The sequence below is a fragment of the Rhinatrema bivittatum genome, chromosome 4 (genome assembly GCF_901001135.1).
Source record: "Rhinatrema bivittatum chromosome 4, aRhiBiv1.1, whole genome shotgun sequence".
Classification (NCBI taxonomy): domain Eukaryota; kingdom Metazoa; phylum Chordata; class Amphibia; order Gymnophiona; family Rhinatrematidae; genus Rhinatrema; species Rhinatrema bivittatum.
This window is the reverse complement of record NC_042618.1, coordinates 35,595,550-35,619,278: the sequence shown is the minus strand read 5'-3', so window position 1 is coordinate 35,619,278 and position 23,729 is coordinate 35,595,550. Positions and strand designations below refer to the sequence as shown.

The following is a 23,729-nucleotide window of genomic DNA, read 5'->3' as shown; positions in this document are numbered from 1 at the left end:
CAGCGGGGGTCAGGGAGCGATTTCCCGCCGCGAATCGTTTTCGTACGGAAAATGGCGCCGGCAGGAGATCGACTGCAGGAGGTCGTTCAGCGAGGGTTCTGGCGCCTCGCTGAACAACCTCCTGCAGTCGATCTCCTGCCGGCGCCATTTTCCGTATGGAAAATGGCGCCGGCCATACGCGTATGGCCGGCGCCATTTTCCGTACGAAAACGATTCGCGGCGGGAAATCGCTCCCTGACCCCCGCTGGACCTCCAGGAACTTTTGGCCAGCTTGGGGGGGGGCTCCTGACCCCCACAAGACTTGCCAAAAGTCCAGCGGGGGTCCGGAAGGACCTCCTGCCGTCCAATCGTGTTCGTCTATGGCCGCCGCCATTTTTCGGCGCCATTTTGGAAAATGGCGCCGGCCGAAGACAACAAGATTCAGTAGCAGGAGCCCGTTCCGGACCGCTGCCGTTCCGGACCGCCGCTGGACCCGCAGGTTATTTAAGTCATTTGGGGGGGGGTTCGGGAGGGTGGGGGATTTAATTTAAAGGGTCGGGGGTGGGTTTTAGGGGGTTTTAATGTGCCGGTTTTGCGATTTTACGTTTTTTCGATTTTTTACGATTTTTCACGATTTTTCACGATATTTTACCCCCCCAAACGGCAACAATACGATTCCCTCCCCCTCCCAGCCGAAATCGATCATTAAGACGATCGAGGACACGATTCACATCTCTAATCTTTACTCATCAGCCCCTATTATAGAGTATTTACGGGAAAACAAGCAAAAAGCTACCTCCTATCGCAAGTACTTTTCAAGAGAAAGATTTCTTCTCTATTGAGTCTCTTTCACAAATTCAGGAAAAATCACGATAGAGGAACCACAAAAGGATCTATCTTTGAGTAGAAAAAAGGACCTCAAGGTCCAATCCTTTTCGGATTCCTGAGCATAAACCACTAATATAGCCCCTCTCTAAATCCTCAGAGCCAGAATTTTCAAGAAAAGCAGGAAGATCTATACTGGCAGGAGAAAGTACAACTTCACCAACAGTTTTTGTCTAAAATAATTTTACTCCTGGGGGAATTCTGCGCAAAAAAATTTAAAATTCTACACATAAAAATTTAAAATTCTGTGCACAAAAACTTAAAATTCTGCAAAATTCTGCATACTTTATATTGGTCAAAATAACCCAATATACATGACAGTCTTTAAGCAATTAATTTAAAATGTAATACAGAAAAAAGGTATTACTTAAAGATGCAGAGTTTTAAATTATTTTGAGCAGAATTTCCCTAGAAGCTCACTGTCAGTGTCTCTTCTACCCTCTCTCCCTACTCCCCTAGCCAATCTCCTTTCACTTTGCCCTCTCAGGCCCCAACTCCTCCACCTGCCACTGTCTCTTCTCTCCCCCTCTAGGCTCAATCCCTTCCACTCTGTCTCCACTCCCAGAGTTTGACTCCTCTCTCAGTATTGCCCCTCACACAGGCTCCCTCTATCCCTCCCTTTCTCTCTTACACATACACACACACACAGCTCCCTCTCTCTAATGCACATACACACCTTCTCATACAGGCTCACTCTCTCTCTCTCTTGCACACACACATCCCCTCATACAGGCTTTCTCTCTCTCTCTCTCTCTCTCTCGCATATACCCTCACACAGGCTACCTGTGTTTCTCTCTCACACACTCCTGCACACTGACTCCCTTCTCTTGCTCACCCCTCCTACACATAGCCTCCCTATCTCATGCATACACACACACACACACACATCCCTTCACACAGGCTCTCTTTCTTGCATATGCACACACCCTCACACAGGCTCCCTCTCTCACAATCAAGCACCCTCACATTCCTTTTTCACACACACCAACTCCCAATCTTTCACACATATACACACTCCTTCACAATCTCCTCACATAGGTTCCCTCTCTTTTGCACCCACATTCACGCACCTCACACATTCTTTCTCTCTCTCATCCCCCAGACTTGCAGTCTTACACACACACTCACACACATATACAGACTCACTCTCACTGGGGCCTGCTCCATTTTCATGCGAGCAGGATGGACTCCGCTCGTGGCACACCGGGGCCTGTACCACCTACGCTGCGAGTGGAGGCCGTCCCTCTCATGGTGAAGATGAAGCAGGTCCAAGGGTGCCATGAGCAGGATGGCCTCCGCACATGGCACGCCGGGCCTGCCAAATTCTGGGCAGATTCTGCACAGGAGGGAAATTCTGCAGGAATTCTGTGCTCCACAATATCACAGAATTCCCCTAGGACTAGACTTTGGAAGATAGTATGCTTTAACCACAGAAGGAATAACTTCCTTAGAAAGATTCAATACCTCCAAATAAAAGTTTGACAATAATTCAATAGGAAATAACATTGGGCAAATAGGAATACTGAGGAAATGCTCCCACCGCACATTTAAAGAGGCCAAAAACAAAAACCACAGTCAAACAGGAAGACTGAGCGGGCATCAGTGCTGACCCCTGTTTCAACCTGGAGCTCCTAGTTGAGGCACTCCGATCCCCCCAAAATAAAAAAAAAATTTAAATTATGCCCCTCAACTCCCCCAAAGGCATCCACTACCCCATCCCCCTCGCCCAGCCACTGAAGTTCATTAAACACCCCCTCACCCCACCTGAAGTACATTAATCCCTATCCCTTACCACCCAGCCCCTCTGAAGGCATCCAACCACTGCCCTACCCCCCCTCCAAAGTCTCAAACTTCCACCACCTGCCCCTCAGCACCCCCAGAGCCCACCTTACCTTAACTTGGAACCCATATCGGGGATGGGTTCATCCTCGCACCCATCCCAGTTAGCACCATTTTCCAAAATGGCGCTAGCCTAACCTTGCCCCGGACATTGACTGGGGCAAGTTCAGGTCAGTGTCATTTTGGAAAATGGCGCCAACTGAGAAGGGTGCAAGGTTGCACCCATCCCCAATGCAGGATCCAGGTTAAGGTAGGGTGGGCTCTGGGGAGCACCAGGGAAGTGGGGTTTGGGGCTTTGACACTTTGGGGGGGCTGGGGGGAGTGGGGTGAGGATTTGGATACTTTGGGAGGTGAGCGTGGGGGGGTTGAGACTTTGGGGGAATCATGGGGTGGGGGGGTGTTTAATGGACTTTGGGGGGGCTGGGAGATGGGGGTATATAATGGATGCCTTCAGGGGGGGCCATGGGGTGGGGGCTGTTTAATGGACTTCAGGGGTGGAAGGTGGGGTGGGGGCTAATGCACGTTGGAGGGCAGGGGTGGGAGTTGGGTAGTGGATGCCTTTGGGGGGACTGGGGTTGCAGGGGGTGGGGTATTGGTCACATCGGAGAGGTCAGTGTTAGGTGATTTAAGACTTTGGAGGGGCTGTGGGGGTGTGGGGACTTAGACTTCTGCTGCCGCTGCGCACATATTTCTACTATTTTTTTCATTTTTGGGGCAGTCAGGGATGCCTTGACTGCCAGCCCTGGGTGAAACGGGAGTCAGCACTGGCCCCCACTCAACCTCTCCATTTGGCCGTGGTTTATATTTTTTGGGGCCAATGGCCCTTTAAGACAATGGCAGTCCTGTGAGACTGGAACCGCCATTATGTTAAAGGGCCACTCGTTGTGTTCTTTAGTGTCGCAGTATTTGACCGCAACACAAAAGATGGTGCCATTGAGCCGCAATGTTTTTTGGGGGAGGGTCCCCACTATCGCAATGACACCGACCAGAACAATGGGACCCGTCCTGCGAAAAAACATAGTGGCTTGATGAATCTAAGTCTAACACAACTATCCTTCTAAAGATTGTTCAGAGTCTACTATTGCAGCCCAGATAGCATCTAGAGTCATTACTGCAGACTTTTTGCAAAACCGACCAATGCTTAACAATCTCTGAAGAAGGAGTAGGTGCCATGACTCCAGATAATAACAGAGGCATTGAATCTTCTGCTCAGTGTGCAGCAGCAGCCAAGAAAGCAAACAAAATGCTAGGGATTATTAGGAAAGGAATGGAGAATAAAACAGAGAATATCATAACGCCTCTGTATCGCTCCATGGTGCGACCTCTTCTTGAGTATTGTGTGCTGTTCTGGCTACCTTATCTCAAGAAAGATATAGCAGAATTAAAAAATGTACAGAGTAGGGCAACCAAGATGATAAAGGGGATGGAACAATTCCCCTGTGAAGAAAGGCTAAAGAGGTAAGGACGCAACAGCTTGGAGAAGAGACAGCTGAGGGGAGAAATGATAAAGATCTATAAAATAATGAGTGGAATGGAATGAGTAAATGTTAATCAGTGGTTTACTCTTTTGAAAAGTACAAAGAACAGGGAACACACAATTAAGTTACTAATAAGAAAAAATATTTTTTTACTCAACGCATAATTAAGCTCTAGAATTCATTGCCAGAGGATGTGGTGAAAGCTATTAGTATAGCTGCGCTTAAAAACGGTTTGGAACAAGTTCCTGCAGGAAAAGTTCATTAACAATTATTAAGGGAAAGTTGTAGAAATCCACAGTTTATTCTTGGGATAAGCAGCTTGGAATCTATCTACCCCTTGGTATCCTGCCAGGTACCTGTGACCTGGCTTGGCCATTGTTAGAGACAGGATACCCTTGGTCTGACCCAGTATGGCAAGCCTTATGTTCTTATCTGAATTAAGGGCAGGAGACATGACATTTTCTCCAATCTCTTCTAGCCTAGCTTCTGACAAAACTGGAGAAGCAGCCTGCAGGGTTACAGGACCATCAGGGGAGAGTGAAACTGATGAGTCCAAAGGAACAGGAGCCATAGCTCCAAGATATAGTATACCCTGATTTGACTGGGTAACAAAATTGTCATTTGAAAAGAAGAAGATACCATGGGCACAAGGGGGAACACCAGTACAGTCCCTTCGTGCTTTTCCCCCATTGCTTCTGGAAATAGGAAAATGCTGAAGGATCCTCCAAATTGGGCAGAAGAGGAGCATCCCTTAGGTGTGTGACTTTGGCCCTCTGCTGACGCCGGGATTTCGAAGGGGCCGGGTCGCCTCCAGATGACGCAGTGATGCAGCGTCATTGGCTGGAGCAGCCGGTACTAGACCTTGGGGCCAAAATCAGGGAAGTCCTTCAGCTCTTCCCGTGCTCTATGTCTTCAGTAGAGTAAATCTCCAAAGGAGAACATTCTAGAACTTTTATAATAAAAACAATTAAACGACATCTTGTTAGCAGGAAATTCAATTGCAGAAAAACAAAGGGAAATACAGAGTCTCGGGTTTTGTACACCCTAAAGCAACACTGCTACCAGAATGCAAACAGCTGACGCATTAAATTGAATTGTGAACCATGGTTTTGCAAGGGCTAATTACAGTGTACTTCCTTTCATATTTTAATTTGTTACCTTAATGCTTTTAATATGTATTTATAATACATAACCTGCTGTTTCAGTGCTGCACTGCATGCTGTTTTAAAATGTCTGCCCAGCTTTTGCAGGCTTGGAATCTTTTTAGTGGGAATTTCCATTCCGTGAGCTTGCCTTTGAATTGTCATATCTTAAGATGAGTTTTTCCTGAACCAGGAGAGCCATAAAGTAAAATGAATATTCACTATTTCAAATTGTATGATTTTTTTTTATTTCAGTGTTTTTAGAAATGTAAAAAAACCCCAAAACATTAGAACAACCAACTGCATATGAGGAAATATAGGGGTGAATTTTCATAGGGGTTTTACGTGTAAAACTGGCAGAATGTGTGTAATTAAAACGTACACACGTCTTTGCTATTTTACAACCCTCGAGAGAACGTGTGTAGTTTTGGTTTCAGGCGTATATTTTACTGGGGAAAAAAGGGACAGTCTAGTTCCAAGGCAGGGTTCAGAAGTGCATGCAGTATGTGCTATTTTAGAAGAGAAATATGTGTATATATTAGCAAACTTGTTCGAACACTTTTACACCTGCTAATTCACTGGCGCAAGTGAGATCGGACTTGTCTGTCGACTGCAGTTTTTAGGTGGGAGGTCTGGGCGAACTGGTGGGGGTTCAGGGTGAAGTGTTAGAGGGTCCAGGTGAACTGGAGGAGGACTGGGTAAACTGGCAAAGGTGTCAGCGAACTGGTGATTCCAAACGCTAGTACAATTATTTTAAAAACGGCGTACGTGCATTCTTTATGAAATACCTCCCTCCGCATTTAATTCTGGGTGTTTATTCTTAAAGCGTCACAAATATTTCATGCACAAAATATACTTGCATCTGCTTATAAAATGGGTGGGGAAAGTATGCATTTCTCTTATTGGAAATATAGGTGTGTACTGAAGTGTGCATGCATACTTTTGGAGCAGAAATACGCGGTGTTCTATAAATTATGCAGCTCCCGCGGCGCACTTTTGTAAAACACTGGCATTAATTTCCATGCATCCACTTACGCGTGCAAATGCCCTACCATGGGTAAGTTTGAAAATTGGATTCTAAACTCCCTTAAGGAAACCAGGATGTCGTCGTCGTCTCCAATGCTAACGCCAAAAACAGGACTAGCTCAGCCTGTCTTGTTTTAGATATGGAGCTATGTGGTCACCCTATCTAAAATGTTATGTTTTAAATATATTTAATCCAACAAACACACAGGGGGCACTAGCAACACTCCAAAGATTATCCACACAAATGAAAGGGAGGTGCAAATGATATATACACAGTCCACAAATTTTTGTGGAAAATGAAAAGTAACTTCTTTTAATTGTTCATCAATTCAATACGGCTCAACCAAAGCTCATTGTAATATAATACAGTTCTCAATGAGGTCCCCTGACACGGACCCGTGTTTCGCATGAAGGTTCTATTTGTTTGGACTATCAATGAAGTGGTTGAAAGTATACACTGTAGTAGTCCCTCCCGACGCAGCTTCATGCGAAACACGGGTCCGTGTCGGGGGACCTCATTGAGAACTGTATTATATTACAATGAGCTTTGGTTGAGCCGTATTGAATTGATGAACAGTTAAAAGAAGTTACTTTTCATTTTCTACAAAAATTTGAGGACTGTGTATATATCATTTGCACCTCCCTTTCGTTTGTGTTAAATATATTTAACACAGATGGGCAAGAAATAAGTACGATACAGTAACAGGTTAGTTTGAGAGTAAGCACTTACTGTAATTAAGGAATGAAATACTGTTGCAGGCTATACGTCGTAATTAATACTTTTTTTTTTTTTTTTAATAGCAACCTCCCTTTCCCTCTCTCCACACATTAGACCACACAGGCAGTGTAGCTGGAGTTAATTGGTGCCGTTCTATAAATGTAAGTGTGATATCTGATTTGTTGTTCTGGGGGAAAATGATGAAATGTATCCCTATATTTCTCTGCCAATCCCTGCAGCAAGTGAATGAACACTTCTCCTTGGAACAGCAATTTCATATTGGCCTAATTAGTGCAACGAGTTATTTTCTCCCTGGATGCTTAACTGTAGTGTTTTAGTTGGGTTTTTCTTTGCAGGGTGTATACTGTGGAATGCCTTAGGTGCCCAATCATGTGGTGGTGGTGGGGTGTTTTTTTTTGGCTGTGGAAGTGCAGTAACTTAAGTATCTCCAGGTTCAATTTACATGCATAAGCTGAAAAAGGACAGGGAGGCACCCAAACACCTTTGCCAATTAACACTCAATTAACACTTAATAGGTATCAAACACCCTTGGAAATGTTTTGAAGTTCACCTTTCCCATCTTGTTTTTGTTATAGGAATGCAGTGCCTTTCACTCTCCCCATCCCTGGAGGAATACAGATTAGAAATTTGAGGGGGGGGGGGGGGTGTCCTACTTAAACTCATTTTCTATGGAGAAAGCACTTTTACCAAGCTAATTTGAAATACCGGCAAGCCTGAAGTGCTGTCCTTGGGTATATAATACTAAAATATCACTGCACATTCCGTGCTGGAGAAAATAACAGTTTATGTAAAAGTTATTTTCACCAAGTTAGAGGTTTGGCTCATGCCTAGAGAATTATTTCTTCTCTGCGCCACTGCACAGCATCTTGTTAAGCCCAGCAGTTGGCTAGAAGGCTCCTGAAACGAAGGTTGATAAGTACAGAGAAAATGTGTTTTTATGTAAATGTTACTTCTACTTCTGAAGGGTGCAGGATGCTGTTTTTCACTTGCAGCGAATATATCAATCTACCTTTTCAGCTGTAAAGGCTGGAACGCTGCTTTCAAGCTCAGACCCGCATGTGTTGCAGGTTGTCGGACCTTGCATTAGCCTTTTCATTAGGATGAGACGTCCCAGTGCAGCAATTCACGGGAACCAACCAAGCAAGTTGCAGGAATCCCCAGCCTCGTTCTTTTTGCAGTCACTCCATAGCAGACTCCAGCGTCTTCAGTGCTTGAACAATCTACTTCTAGCACATCTGATTCCCCAGGTAAACCAGCAGGATTCACAAAAATTATCTGGAAGAATCAAGTATTGTGAAGACGGGAGCAGCTGCAGGAGTGGAACATGTTATGTCACAGAAGAAATAATGGGTAAGATAGAGACTAGAGGAATGCCTCCTTGAAGGAGGGCGTCTTCAGGTGAGAAGGTAAACAAGGATGGGGGGGCCTAGTGAAATTCAAGAGGAAATAAGTTTCAGAGGTAAGGAAAATGCTAATATTTGTGTGCATTCTCTGCTTAATAAAGTCAATACTCAAAGGCATTTCTGGTCTGTACCTGGGAGTCATTCTCCACTGCTCAAGGACAAGGGTCCACCTCCAAGAGCAACAATCAAATTTGAATTAATGACTGGAAGGGGGCCTGTAAGTAAATCCATGGCTCGAGTGCTAAACTTTCAAAAGGAAAACTTTGGTAAAATGAGAAAAATAGAAAAAAACTGAAAGGTGCAGCCACAAAGGTAAAAAGTATGCAACAGATGGAGACATTGTTAAAAAAAATACCATCCTAGAAGCACAGTCCAGATGTATTCCACACATTAAAAAAGATGGACGGAAGGCAAAATAAGAACATAAGAAAATGCCATACTGGGTCAGACCAATGGTCCATCAAGCGCAGCATCCTGTTTCCAACAGTGGTCAATCCAGGCCATAAGAACCTGGCAAGTACCCAAAAACTAAGTCTATTCCATGTTACCATTGCTAGTGGCAGTGGCTATTCTCTAAGGGGCGGATTTTAAAAGGCCCGCGTGCACCGGCGTGCCTATTTTGCATAGGCCGCCAGCGCGCGTAAAGCCCTGGGACGTGCGTAAGTCCCGGGGCTTTCGAAAAGGGGAGGGAGGGGGCGTGTCCGGGGCGTTCCCGAAACAATGCGGCGTTTCGGGGGCGGGCCTGGGAGCGTGGCGCCGGCCCGGGGGTGTGGTCGAGGCCTCCGGACCAGCCCCCGGGACCGGAGGACGGAGCGAGGCTGCCGGCCGATGCACACAAAGTTACGCCTGCTGAAAGCAGGCGTAACTTTGCCGACAAAGGTAGGGGGGAGGTTTAGATAGGGCCAGGGGGGGTGGGATAGGTAGGGGAAGGGAGGGGAAGGTGGGGGAAGGGCGAAGGAAAGTTCCCTCCGAGGCCGCTCCGAAATCGGAGCGGCCTCGGAGGGAATGAAGGCAGGCTGTGCGGCTCGGCGTGCGCAGGCTGCCGATTTTGCGCAGCCTTGCGCGCGCCGACCCCGGATTTTATAAGATACGCGCGGCTACGCACGTATCTTATAAAATCCAGCTTACTTTTGTTCGTGCCTGCGTAGATTTTGAAAATCTACCTCTAAGTGAACTTAATAGCAGGTAATGGACTTCTCCTTCAAGAACTTATCCAATCCTTTTTTAAACACAGCTATACTAACTGCACTAACCACATCCTCTGGCAACAAATTCCAGAGTTTAATTGTGCTTTGAGTAAAAAAGAACTCTCTCCGATTAGCTTTAAATGTTCCCCATGCTAACTTCATGGAGTGCCCCCTAGTCTTTCTATTATCTGAAAGACTAAATAACTGATTCACATCTACCCGTTCTAGACCTCTCATGATTTTAAACATCTCTATCATATCCCCCCTCAGCCGTCTCTTCTCCAAGCTGAAAAGTCATAACCTCTTTAGTCTTTCCTCATAGGGGAGCTGTTCCATTCCCCTTATCATTTTGGTAGCCCTTATTTGTACCTTCTCCATCGCAATTATATCTTTTTTGAGATGCGGCGACCAGAATTGTACACATGATTACCAGCATGGTTAAAAGGTGAGGAGAAAGAAGCTATTTTAGCCAAAAGATCTTCATTCAAAAATTGGAAGAAAGATCCATCATAAGAAAATAAAATAAATCATAAGCATTGGCAAGTTAAATGCCACCTGGACAAAATGGTCAGACAGATGATGAAATGCTAAGAGAAATCAGGGAAGCAAACCAATTTGGCAGTGCAATAATAATGGGAGATTTCGATTACCCCAATATTGACTGGGTAAATATAACATCAGGACTTGCTAGAGACATAAAGTTCCTGGATGTAATAAATGACTGCTTCATGGAGCAATTAGTTCAGGAAACAACAAGAGAGGGAGCTATTTTAGATTTAATTCTTAGTGGAACGCAGGATTTGGTGAGAGAGGTAATGGTGGTGGGGCCACTTGGCAACAGTGATCATAACATGATTAAATTTAAATCGTCGGTGCAGTGTGCTGCGGCAGTCAAAAAAGCAAACAGAATGTTGGGAATTATTAGAAAAGGAATGGTGAATAAAACGGAAAATGTCATAATGCTTCTGTATCGCTCCAAGGTGAGACCCCACCTTGAATACTGTGTACAATTCTGGTCGCCGCATCTCAAAAAAGATATAGTTGCGATGGAGAAGGTACAGAGAAGGGCTACCAAAATGATAAGGGGAATGGAACAACTCCCCTATGAGGAAAGACTAAAGAGGTTAGGACTTTTCAGCTTGGAGAAGAGACGACTGAGGGGGGATATGATAGAGGTGTTTAAAATCATGAGAGGTCTAGAATGGATAGATGTGAATCGGTTATTTACTCTTTCGGATAGTAGAAAGACTAGGGGGCACTCCATGAAGTTAGCATGGGGCACATTTAAAACTAATCGGAGAAAGTTCTTTTTTACTCAACGCACAATTAAACTCTGGAATTTGTTGCCAGAGAATGTGGTTAGTGCAGTTAGTATAGCTGTGTTTAAAAAAGGATTGGATAAGTTCTTGGAGGAGAAGTCCATTACCTGCTATTAAGTTCACTTAGAGAATAGCCACTGCCATTAGCAATGGTTACATGGAATAGACTTAGTTTTTGGGTACTTGCCAGGTTCTTATGACCTGGATTGGCCACTGTTGGAAACAGGATGCTGGGCTTGATGGACCCTTGGTCTGACCCAGTATGGCATTTTCTTATGTTCTTATGTTCTTTATTTATTTAGCATTTTTATATACCGACTTTCCGATAACAGAATTACTGATCAATTCGGTTTACATTCTAAACAATAACATTGACAAGTAAATGTCTTACAATGAACAGGTCGATATAACTTGGATTAGTACATATGGGGTTAATAACATAAGTAAAAGATACGGTGCCTAATGTAGGCTAAATAAACAGTTGATAGTTATAAGACTGGGTTTTGATATTAGACTGCCAAATAATAACTGCCTTAATAACTGGAAGGGGGACAATAAGTAAATCTGCAGCTCTAACACTAAACTTTCAAAAGGGGAAACTTTGATAAAATGAGGAAAATAGTTAGAAAAAAACTGAAACGTGCAGCTGCAAAGGTTAAAAGTGTTCAACAGGCATGGACATTGTTTAAAAATACAATCCTAGAAGTGAGGTCCATATGTATTCCACACACTAAGAAAGGTGGAAGGAAGGCAAAACGATTACCATCATGGTTAAAAGGTGAGGTGAAAGAGGCTATTTTAGCCAAAAAAGCATCCTTCAAAAATTATAAGAAGGATCCATCTGAAGAAAATAGGATAAAACATAAGCATTGTCAAGTTAAGTGTAAAACATTGATAAGACAGGCGAAGAGAGAATTTGAAATGAAGTTGGCCATAGAGGCAAAAACTCATAATAAAAACTTTTCTAAATATATCCGAAGCAAGAAACCTGTGAGGGAGTCGGCTGGACCATTAGATGACCGAGGGGTTAAAAGGGCTCTTAGGGAAGATAAGGCCATTGCAGAAAGACTAAATTAATTCTTTGCTTCCGTGTTTACTAATGAGGATATTGGAGAGATACCAGTTCCAGAGATGGTTTTCAGGGGTGATGAGTCAGACAAACTGAACGAAATCACTGAAAACCTGGAAGATGTAGTAGGCCAGATTGACAAACTAAAGAGTAGCAAATCACCTGAACCGGATGGTATGCATCCTAGGGTACTGAAGGAACTAAAAAAATGAAATTTCTGATTTATTAGTTAAAAGTTGTAAACTTTCATTAAAATCATCCATTGTACCTGAAGACTGGAGGGTGGCCAATGTAACCCCAATATTTAAAAAAGGCTCCAGGGTCGATCTGGGTAACTATAAACCAGTAGGGATGTGAATCATTTTTTGACGATTTAAAAAAATCGTCAATATTTTTTAAATCGTCAAAAATCGTTAAAATGCACGATACAATACAAATTCCCCCGATTTATCATCAAAAATCATTAAATCAGGCACGGGAATTATTTGGGGGGAGGGCAGGAAAACCGGCACACCAAAACTCACTCCAACCCTTTAAAACCAATCCCTTACCCTCCCCCACCCTCCCGAACCCCCCCAAAATGTTAAATTACCTGGTGGTCCAGTGGGGGGGGGGGGGCCCGGCGCAATCTCCCACTCTCGGGCCATCGGCGCCATTTTGGCTGCCACTAATATAAATGGCGCCGATGGACCGATATAAAAAAAAACCCACCCAACCCTTTAAACCGACCCCCCTTAGCCTCCCCCACCCTCCCGACCCCCCAAAACCTTTTAAAATTACCTGGTGGTCCGGGGGGGGCGCGGGGAGCGATCTCCCGCTCTCAGGCCATCAGCTGCCACTCATAAAGATGGTGCCGATGGCCCTTTGCCCTTACCATGTGACAGGGTATCAGTGCCATTGGCCGGCCCCTGTCATATGGTAGGAGCACTGGATGGCCGGCGCCATCTTTAAAGAAATGACAGGGGCCGGCCAATGGCACAGATACCCTGTCACCTGGTAAGTGCAAAGGGCCATCGGTGCCATTTTTTTAGCGCAGCTGATGGCCTGGGAATGGGAGATCGCTCCCCGCGGCCCCCCTGGACCACCAGGTATGTGTAAAAAGTTTTGAGGGGGGGTCGGGAGAGTGGGGGAGGCTAAGGGGGTAATTTTAAAGGGTCGGGGTGGGTTTTTTTTTTATCGGCGCGGGCCTCACTAAAAAAAATTACTGATGTGAATTGGAATCGGAACCGATCCCAATTCACATCTCTAACGATCAGATTCCCCCCCCCACCAGCCGAACCCGATCGTTAAAACGATCGGGCACACGATTCACATCCGTATAAACCAGTGAGCCTGACTTCAGTGCCAGGAAAAATAGTGGAAACTATTCTCAAAATCAAAATCGTAGAGCATATAGAAAGACATGGTTTAATGGAACACAGTCAACATAGATTTACCCAAGGGAAGTCTTGCCTAACAAATCTGCTTCATTTTTTTGAAGGGGTTAATAAACATGTGGATAAAGGTGAACTGGTAGATGTAGTATATTTGGATTTTCAGAAGGCATTTAACAAAGTCCCTTATGAGAGGCTTCTAAGAAAACTAAAAAGTCATGGGATAGGAGGCGATGTCCTTTCGTCGATTACAAACTGGTTAAAAGACATGAAACAGAGAGTAGGATTAAATGGTCAATTATCTCAGTGGAAAAAAGTAAACAGTGGAGTGCCTCAGGGATCTGTACTTGGACCGGTGCTTTTCAATATATATATAAATGATCTGGAAAGGAATATGATGAGTGAGTTTATCAAATTTGCAGATGATACAAAATTATTCAGAGTAGTTAAATCACAAGCGGATTGTGATACATTATAGGAGGCCCTTGCAAGACTGGACGATTGGACATCCAAATGGCAGATGAAATTTAATGTGGACAAGTGCAAGGGTTTGCATATAGGGAAAAATAACACTTGCTGTAGTTACACGATGTTAGGTTCCATAATAGGAGCTACCGCCCAGGAAAAAGATCTAGGCATCATAGTGGATAATACTTTAAAATCGTCGGCTCAGTGTGCTGCAGCAGTCAAAAAAGCAAACAGAATGTTAGGAATTATTAGGATGGGAATGGTTAATAAAACGGAAAATGTCATAATGCCTCTATATCGCTCCATGGTGAGACCGCACCTTGAATACTGTGTACAATTCTGGTCGCCGCATCTCAAAAAAGATATAGTTGCGATGGAGAAGGTACAGAGAAGGGCAACCAAAATGATAAAGGGGATGGAACAGCTCCCCTATGAGGAAAGGCTGAAGAGGTCAGGGCTGTTCAGCTTGGAGAAGAGATGGCTGAGGGGAGCTCATGAGAGGTCTTGAACGAGTAGATGTGAATCGGTTATTTACACTTTCGTATAATAGAAGGAATAGGGGGCATTCCATGAAGTTATCAAGTAGCACATTTAAGACTAATCGGAGAAAATTCTTTTTCACTCAACGTACAATAAAGCTTTGGAATTTGTTGCCAGAGGATGTAGTTACTGCAGTTAGTGTAGCTGGGTTCAAAAAAGGTTTGGATAAGTTCTTGGAGGAGAAGTCCATTAATGGCTATTAGTCAAGTGTACTTAGGGAATAACCACTGCTATTAATTGCGTCAGTGGCATGGGATCTTCTTAGTGTTTGGGTAATTGCCAGGTTTTTGTGGCCTGGTTTGGCCTCTGTTGGAAACAGGATGCTGGGCTTGATGGACCCTTGGCCTGACCCAGCATGGCAATTTCTTATGTTCTTATGTTCTTACATTGACAAGACAGGCTAAGAGAGAATTTTGAAAGAAGTTGGCCATAGAGGCAAAAATTCACAATAAAACTTTTTAAAATATATCTGAAGCAAAAAGCTTGTGAGGGAGTCGGTTGGACAGTTGGATGATCAAAGGGTTAAAGGAGCACTTAGAAAACATAAAGTCATCATGGAAAGATTAAACAAACAACTTTTTTGCTTCAATGTTTACTAAAGAGGATGTTGGAAAGATACCCATTCCGGAGAAGGTTTTCATGAGTAATGATTCAGATCAATTGAACCAAATCACGGTGAACCTGGAAGATGTGGTAGGCCAATTGGCAAACTGAAGAATAGTAAATCACCTGCATCGAATGGTATACACCCCAGGGTTCTGAAAGAACTAAAAACATGAAATTTCAGACCTATTTCAATTAATTTGTAACCTATCATTAAAATCATCCGATGTACCTGATGATTGGAGGGTGGCCAATGTAACCTCTATATTTAGAAAGGGATCCAGGGGTGATCCGGGAAACTATAGACCTGTGAGCCTGACTTCAGTGCCAGGAAAAGATCATGTAGACTTTTATAAAGAATAAAATCACAAAACATTTAGATAGACATGGCTTGATAAGACACAGCCAACATGGATTTACCCAAGAGAAGTCTTGCCTCACAAATCTCCTACATTTTTTTTTGAAGTGGCGAATAAACATGTGGACAAAGGTGAACCAGTAGATGTGGTGTATTTGGACTTTCAGAATGCGTTTGACAAAGTCCTGCATGAGAGGCTTCTATGAAACAAAAAAGTCATGGGATAGGAGGTGATTTCCTTTTGTTGATTGCAAGCTGGTTAAAAGACAGGAAACAGAGTAGGATTAAATGGTCAGTTTTCACAGTGGAAAAAGGTAAACAGTGGGGGATAAGTTCAAACCTACTTGGACCTGTGCTTTTTAATATAAATGATCTGGAGAGGGGTATGACGAGTGAGGTGATGACACAAAATTATGCAGCGGATTGTGATGAATTGCAGGAGAACCTTGCAAGACTGGAATATTGGGCTTCCAAATTGCAGATGAAATTTAACATGGACAAGTGCAAAGTGATGCATATAGGGAAAAATAACCTTTCCTGTAGTTATACAATGTTAGGTTTTATCTTAGGAGTTACCACCAAGGAAAGAGAGCTAAGCATCATAGTGGATAATACATTGAAATTGTCGGCTCAGTGTGCTGTGGCGATCAAAAAAGCAAACAATATTAGAAATTATTAGGAAGGGAATGGCAAATAAATGGAGGATGTCATAATGCCTTTGTATTGCTCCATTGTGAGACCACACCTTGAATACTGTGTGCAATTCTGGTTACCACAGCTCAAAAAGGATATAGCTGCACTGGAGAAAGTGCAGAGAAGGGCAATGAAAATGATAAGGGGCACGGAAGAGCTGCCCTATGAGGAAAGGCTAAAGAAGTAAGGTCTGTTCAGTTTGGAGAAGATATGACTGAGGGGGTATATGATAGAAGTCTACAAAATCATGAAAGGACATGAACAAGTTAATGTAAATTGGCTATTTACTCTCTCAACTAATAGAAGGGCCAGAGGGCTCTCCATGAAGTTAGCAAGTAGCTCATTTAAAACAAATCAAAGAAAATTATTTTTCACTTAGTGCATAGTTAAGCTCTGAAATCCATTGCCAGAGGATGAGGTTACAGCAGTTAGTATAACTGGATTTAAAAAAGGTTTGTATAAGTTCCTAGATGAAAAATCCATAAACTGCTATTATGGTAATTAATAAGCAATAGTAGCTTGTGATTTATCAAATGTTGGGGTACCTGCCAGGTACCTGTGACTTGGATTAGCCACTGTTGGAAACAGGATACTGGACTTGATGGACCCTTGGTCTGACCCAGTATGGCACGTTCTTATGTTCTTATGAACTTTTGACCACATCAAGCCATGCTGTCCACTGAACATAAGAGTCAATAGGGTCAACTTCTCAGGTCAACTCTGATTCAAATCAGGTAGGCCTTCGATTTCCCTTTACACTTAATCATGATGAATAAGAAGTCATGAAGCAGTCAGATGACCAGATATATCTATGAGGTCTGAACAGTGTGGCTTTATGCATCCTCCATCTTGCCCCCTCATCCCTTGCCCAGATAAGTTCAAACCTAACTAGAGATATTAAAACATAGCCAATCAGGTGAATAGTTATCCAGCTAAAGGTAGCTGGATAACTTTATTCATCGATATTCAGCAGGATGTTTATGCCACTGAACATCATGAATCACTTATCCATTTTCCAAAATTTTTAATATTGGGCTCAACATATATTGACGTAAAGCTTAGTTCGTGTCATATTTGAGCAGTTTATTTTCATGCCATTAATTCGATATTTTCTAAAACCTTTATATTAATTCTTTATAGAAGTAATGTCTTCCAGTCTAAGAAATAACTTCCTTTTCCCTCTGGTATCTGAGTGACCTCTTCAAGTCTGAAGGGCAACCGCCATGAGAAAAAGGGTCATCACTTTCCAAAAACATATTTTCAGTTCCTGAAGGAGCCTGTGTCAGACAATTCCAAATGCTTAATTTAGTGGTTAGAAAATTCTATGGAATAACCTGTTTTTAGCATTAAAGTATTTTGCAACAAATCCAGAACCAGGGGAACACAGTCATCAATACTATTGATTTTACTGTGTTATTTTTTTTCTAATTGGCAATAAAAATGATGTAGCTGTTGGCGTTTCTCTTATAACTCATTGATTTTTTTGGACTATGAAATTGGAAATATTAAACGGTCAATATCCTCTTGTGGGTTTATGGACAAAGACTGACAGAGTTCAAAGACTAGGTGTTACTGAAGTTTTCTTATCAAAATGATAGAATAAGAATGCACATAATGTGGTTGGATGGAAAGCTATCAAAGGAAAATAAACGTTTGGTCTTTAAATGTCAGTGCAATGGAATTTTGATGCATTTGTTCAGCGCATGATCACATTGGAGTGTCCTGCACTACTAAATAATATAACAAACTGCTTTCAGAAATTACTCCATTGTAGGAATCAGTTTGGATCTGTTTTTAAGTTAATGCTTTAATATTACTTGTCAATTACTCAATACAAATATCCCACAGAATCAAAAGATGAAAATGTTTGTTGGTGCTTATTATATGACGTTTGTCAGACCTTAGTGAACCAGGAGTCTCATAGTGTGAAATTCAAAACTCAGTTGGTTAAACTGTCCATTTTGATTTTTTTAAATTGTGCAACGCGCCGAGCCACGCAGCCTTCCTCCTTTCCCTCTGAGGCCGCTCTGAAAACGGAGCGGCCTCGGAGGGACCTTTCCTTTCACCCCTCACCTTCCCCTCCCTTCCCCTACCTAACCCGCCCCCCAGCCCTACCTAAACCTCCCTTACCTTTAACTTAGAAGTTGTGCCTGCCTCTGGGCAGGCGTTGGTTGCGCGTGCCGGCCAACGGCCGGCCTGCCATCCTGGGCACAGTGGCAAATGGCCGCTGTGCCTGGAGGCTCCAGCCCTGCCCCCAGACCGCTCCGCCCACTTTTTCAAGCCCCAGGACATACGCGCCGGGTTGCGCGCGCAAATCATCACCCGCGTGTAACTCTTAATATCCGGCCTATGTGTGTGGACTGTCCCTGCTCCATGCTCTGCAGGAGCGTATAGTTTATATTGATGTCCTCGAGGTTGCAGATAGCTTGTGAATTATTTATGTTAACCCTGCTGTTCAAGATTAAATCCTGTACTGGACCCAGTATGAGAAGCATGGTCTCATTAATTCAGTCTAGGAACCTGACAACTGTCCAATCACTAAGCTATAGGTTTGAAAGAATATAGGTTAAAACCACCCAAAATTATCCTGACATCTGCCTAGTGGCGCTGTCGAAATTTACATATGACCATATCTAAACTTCTAAGCTTGTCAGTTCCTGGAGTCACAACATATGGCAAAAGCAATTATAAGATTTATACTCAAAAGAACAACATGTAAGCAGATTGGAGTAAATATCTTGTCATTTCAATAATAATATATACTGGATTACTGTGGGCCTATGAAAATTTCCAGCAAATACAAATTATCATAGCAGGAGCTGTGAAAATAATGTCAAGAAGCCCCACACATTTTGGCGACTAAGTATCATACATAAGATAGGAACATATAAAATATGTTCATGCACTTACAGGATACAATGCTAAAAGCTGGATTTAGAAAGTTTTCATTAAAACATTCATTTGAGGATTTTAGAGTGGTGCGCGCTTTAAAATGCTTCATTACAATACAGGCTGCAAGACTGATGACTTCCTGCTTTTTACAATTCAGATGTTGATTGGAAACGGGACCTGGAATGGAGATGATTCGATTCCTGGTATGGTGCGAAATGATTTATTATTAAAAGTAATGAGCATTCTTTTTCTGTGTCACATTTTTTTTCCATAGTTTTTTTTCTTTGCTCTTTCCCACAGACTGACAAGGTGGATATAACATGAATATGAAAAATTAAAAAAAAATATATTTGGAATGAATTTGTAACCCTTCCTCCATTCAAGATACATTTCAAATTGTATTCATAAAAATAAAAATGAAGCCAAATGTAAATAAATAAATAAATACCATTTTGTACAGAATTATTTATTACATGTGATGCTGTTCATGGAAATGATGGTCTTCTCCCTCCTATGCATTTTAAAGTGATTATAATGTTAACATGTAAGCATTGTTTTGTCAGGCTGAAACAATAACATGAATTTAATTCCCATGGCAACCCATTAACTGAAATTATTTGAGAGCTCTAAAAGGACAAGCTCATAATGAATAACAAATTTTTACTGTTTGAGCCTGCACATAGGTTATGAATGTTTCCAAAGATTTTCTTCCACCTTTGATCAACAGTTTTCTACTTATAATCAAAGCATAAGAACTTGAGCAAATTAAGGGCTGGATCGATTCACAGAATGATGAACCCAGCTAAAAAGGGGACATGGGGGTGAAGGGGGAGGGAGGGCGTGCCTGCGAAAGACCGCAGCAGTTCGCACCCCGGCGGTGCGATTTCGCCGACCGCAGTGCGGCACAGCTGCAGCCGTAAAAGGTGGTGCTGCTATTCGCTGCGTTACTGCCGGCGAGAATGTCCCTCACCTTATCGCCGGCGGGCGGTGCCACAGCAGACTCCTCCCCCTCCCCGCCCCTCCCCCTCCCTGACTCCCTCCCCTCCAGCTAATTAACATCCTATCGCACGCGAAAAGTATTTACAAGGTGGATACTGAGGGAGGATTGGTAAAATGGGTGGTGAGAGAGTTACTGGAAAGGGAGGGGGCTAGAATCAAAGAAGAGGTTGGGTGGGTGCCACACGCAGACAGTTTCAAAATGAAATTCATAGTAACACAGCCGACGACGTCAGATTAGGACCAATTGGTCCATCCAGTCTGCCCAGTTGTCTTCCTCTCTGGTTTTCTACCATTTTGTGCATTTGAGCAGATATATTCACATACTTAAACCAACTCCAGCTTTCCACCATGTTGTGCACCCAAACTCTGAACCCTGCACCTACCAATGCCCTCTACATCTGTTCTAAGCATGTTTACATTCTGTTGCAGTGATGCCCCCCCATCACCTCTGTTGGGAGACCACTCCTGGTGCTGTTGTCTTCTTCTTTGGTTTTTACAGGCTCCACACTTAATACTCAGACCGCCTGGCATGTCTTACAAGGGGTACTTTTTTTTTTCATTTTATTTTCTGTCGTTTAATAATTGTACATAGTAGCTATTCGCCATGATTGTAAATAAGTTCCAAACTGTAATACTATCTACACCCTAACTCTCCCTCAACCCCCCTCCCCCCCTTCTCAGTTTAACATCAGTTCCACTGAAAAGCTTTGTTGGCTGCATATTATCGTTTAATAATTATCCATAACAGCTTTTCACCTGCAATGATTATACATAAGTTCCAAACTGTAATTTAACCCACATCCTTGTTTCCCTATTCTCCCCTCCCCCCCCTCCCACCTCTCCTCCCCAGTTTAACATCGGTTCCACTGTAAAGCCCTGTTGGCTGCATTATTGTTTTATGGAAACCGATGTGATGTTTCTAATGAATATCGGTATATAAAAACATTAAATAAATAGAAAAACAAAAAGTGTATCATATTCCTGCCAAAGGCAGCTCTCCTCCAAGGCCTGCCATGTATCGCAAGGTCTTGTCTTCTACCGCCTAGGCCAGGAACCACCCAGGCCCACTGTGCTGAAGGAGGCTCATTGTGTACTGGCCACCAGGACACAATGAGAGGGACAGACACCAGCCAAGGTAAGCCACTTTGCCAGGGACACATGCACACCTGAAGAAGAGGCACATCCCAATTAATCTACTGATTGGTCAAAGTGCTAGATAGGCAGCTACATTAGCAGCTGGGCATGTTGAGCGGCCGGGAGCCACCATCAGAGAGAGAAGCACTAGTCCCTACCACTCTGGTCAGACTTTGAACGATGCATCAATAATATAAGCTCAACACATTGCCATGCTTCCCAAGTCAGCGACTCTGGTGGTGCCCACCATCAGTTCTCCCAACAAGAAGGCCACCATAAATGCTGAGGGAGGAAGACTGCTGTCGTGGCCGAGGTTGATGGTATTTCACTGTAGTTGTGAATGACCAAGGAAGCAAGCTCTCAGATGGCATCCTCAGGGGTACAGTACTGTTCCCTCCTCCCAACCAAGACTGCCTCAGGAATAGGAGTCCCACAACGCACCCAGGAAAGTCTCTTCGGGAAAAGAGAGGAGGCAAGGCTCATAAAATAAAGGAATATACTTTGCTTTCAATATTTGCAAATTTGACAATTTTATTTTAAACCCTTCTAATATTGAACTATACTATATCTCAGCTTCGATAGAATGTGTGTATGCAAATAGAACCTTCAACCCTAGATCAAAGAAAGATGTTCATTGTTCGTTCCAATTAACAACTTCTTTTCTTTCTCTTATTTATATTCTTAGGGAGATTCCTATATTAAACAAGCAAGAGAATATATAACAACTATCAGCAAATTCAGGAAATAGCCCTATCAGGTAAATATTATCATATTAAACTGTTTTGTTACTATGTTACATTGAAAAGGCTAATTCTTAATGTATTATTTCTTCAACTATAAAGAATTGATTCTTTGTGTTGTTTTGCTATTTTTCTGGTAACAACGAGTTCTCCTTTCTGGATTCAGTTAAGTACATTTCATAGTGTCTTTCCTTTTCCTTTCTTTTCTTAATGTCTTTTCCTATTTTCTTACTTTTATCTTTCTTCTGTGTCTGTTTGCTCAGGTGTTTGCTAATGTTCTTTTCTCTTTAAAGAAAGACTTATTCACAGTTTTTTCTTCTGTCGCTGTCCAGTTCCTTTTTCTCTTCTTCTTTCATCTGGTGGCTTCTCCTTCAACCTTCTATCTTAAGCTTTAACCAAATCAATAAAAGAACACTGCCTCCCTCAAATTGCTCCAAAATCTTCAGCAAACTAATTAGTGGTGTTCCCTGGGTGTTGGTGCCTTCATCGTCTTATTGTTACTGTTTTACTTCCTACTAATAAAACCAAAAGATGATTGCAAAATAGCCCTATCTCTTTTCCATGAAAGAACAGCTCACTTCACATGGACTATCTTTAAATTCAGTCTCTCTCTCTCTCTTTTCTCTTTTCCTGTCTTATTCTCTCTCTTTATTTTTTAGTTCCTCCTGTATGACTTGGTGTTAATAAAGTGGATACAGGCAGAATCTTCTCTAGAGACAGTGGGTTATTCAATAATCTCTAGTGTTGAGTAACTGTCTTGGCTTTTAAATAAATCTTCACACGTATTTTCCAAAGTTGCAGAGGGCAATTTTAAACTAAGTGACCTGAACTGAGTGACCTCAATAACCAGTCACTGAATTGTTCTTAATGCACTGGCATTCAGTGTTCAACATCGATAAAAGTCATTCACACGCTTTCTTTGACTCTTCAAAATGCTATGCTAATACTTGGTACAGCAACAGAATTAATGTTTACAATTTTCCGCCTGCCACCTTACCTTGACTGGAAGCCACACTCATACTCATTCATAACATTCACTCTCAACTAAAATTGCGACTGCTCTTTCAATAGTTTAAGTGTTTGTGCACTTTTGCTAGGCCTAAAAACAGAGGACCCTGACAGCACCTCTGCCTCCTTGGACTTCATGCTCACTACTGCTGAATTCCATAACCGTCTTTGAGTTTTCTAGGCTTGGAATATCCCTTCTCGTGATGACGTCATATTAAAAAATAGTACTGGAGGCAGTCTATCTGGTATCCTTAACTTTCACTGATGAGTCAATTTCTGTTTGTGTCTATTACTTTTAGCACTAGAACATTTTTGGTACCTTTATTATCTTTTATGATGATCTACGTTTCCGATCCGGATCCTGCGCTGCGGCTTGGAACGGTAAAGCTGTGCCTGCCCCATCAGTCGTGTCTGGGGAAGTGGTTGTCAAGGCTCCATGACCGTGGCTTCGCTTTGTCTTCTTGTTGCTATGGGGATCCCTGTTTTCTTTAGATGCTTCGGAGTGGATCAACACAATTAGGGGGGTCTGGACAGTACCAAGTCACTTTAAAATTAAAATCCTCGCTATATTTATGCCCTTAAAATACTCTGATGTCCATTAAAAATCTCCCCATATTTATTCCTGGCTTTTCCTGTGCTTTTATTATACCTTAAAATACGTGTGCAACTTGTATAATTACTATAAATATTCCTCCCTTAAAAGCTATTATTTTTAAATTAGCACTAATGGGTAGGCAGGTGTATTTAGTATTTTTGCAGGTTTCCTTTTTTATTTTTTTCATGGCTATGCTCTGTTTTGAAGTGATTTTAGGTTGAAGATGGGCACGGCTTCCTTGGGGGGAGAATAGCTTATGT

General features: G+C 42.7%; 1 long non-coding RNA gene across 1 annotated transcript in view; it reads right to left on the bottom strand.

Moving 5' to 3' along the window:
- The window catches only part of LOC115089294, a 62,087-nt gene extending 38,815 nt beyond the window's left edge, over positions 1–23,272 (bottom strand). The window contains exon 1 of the long non-coding RNA XR_003856047.1: positions 23,194–23,272. This is a non-coding gene — a long non-coding RNA (uncharacterized LOC115089294). The remainder of the gene's footprint in view (positions 1–23,193) is intronic.
- Positions 23,273–23,729: the final 457 nt, after the last annotated feature.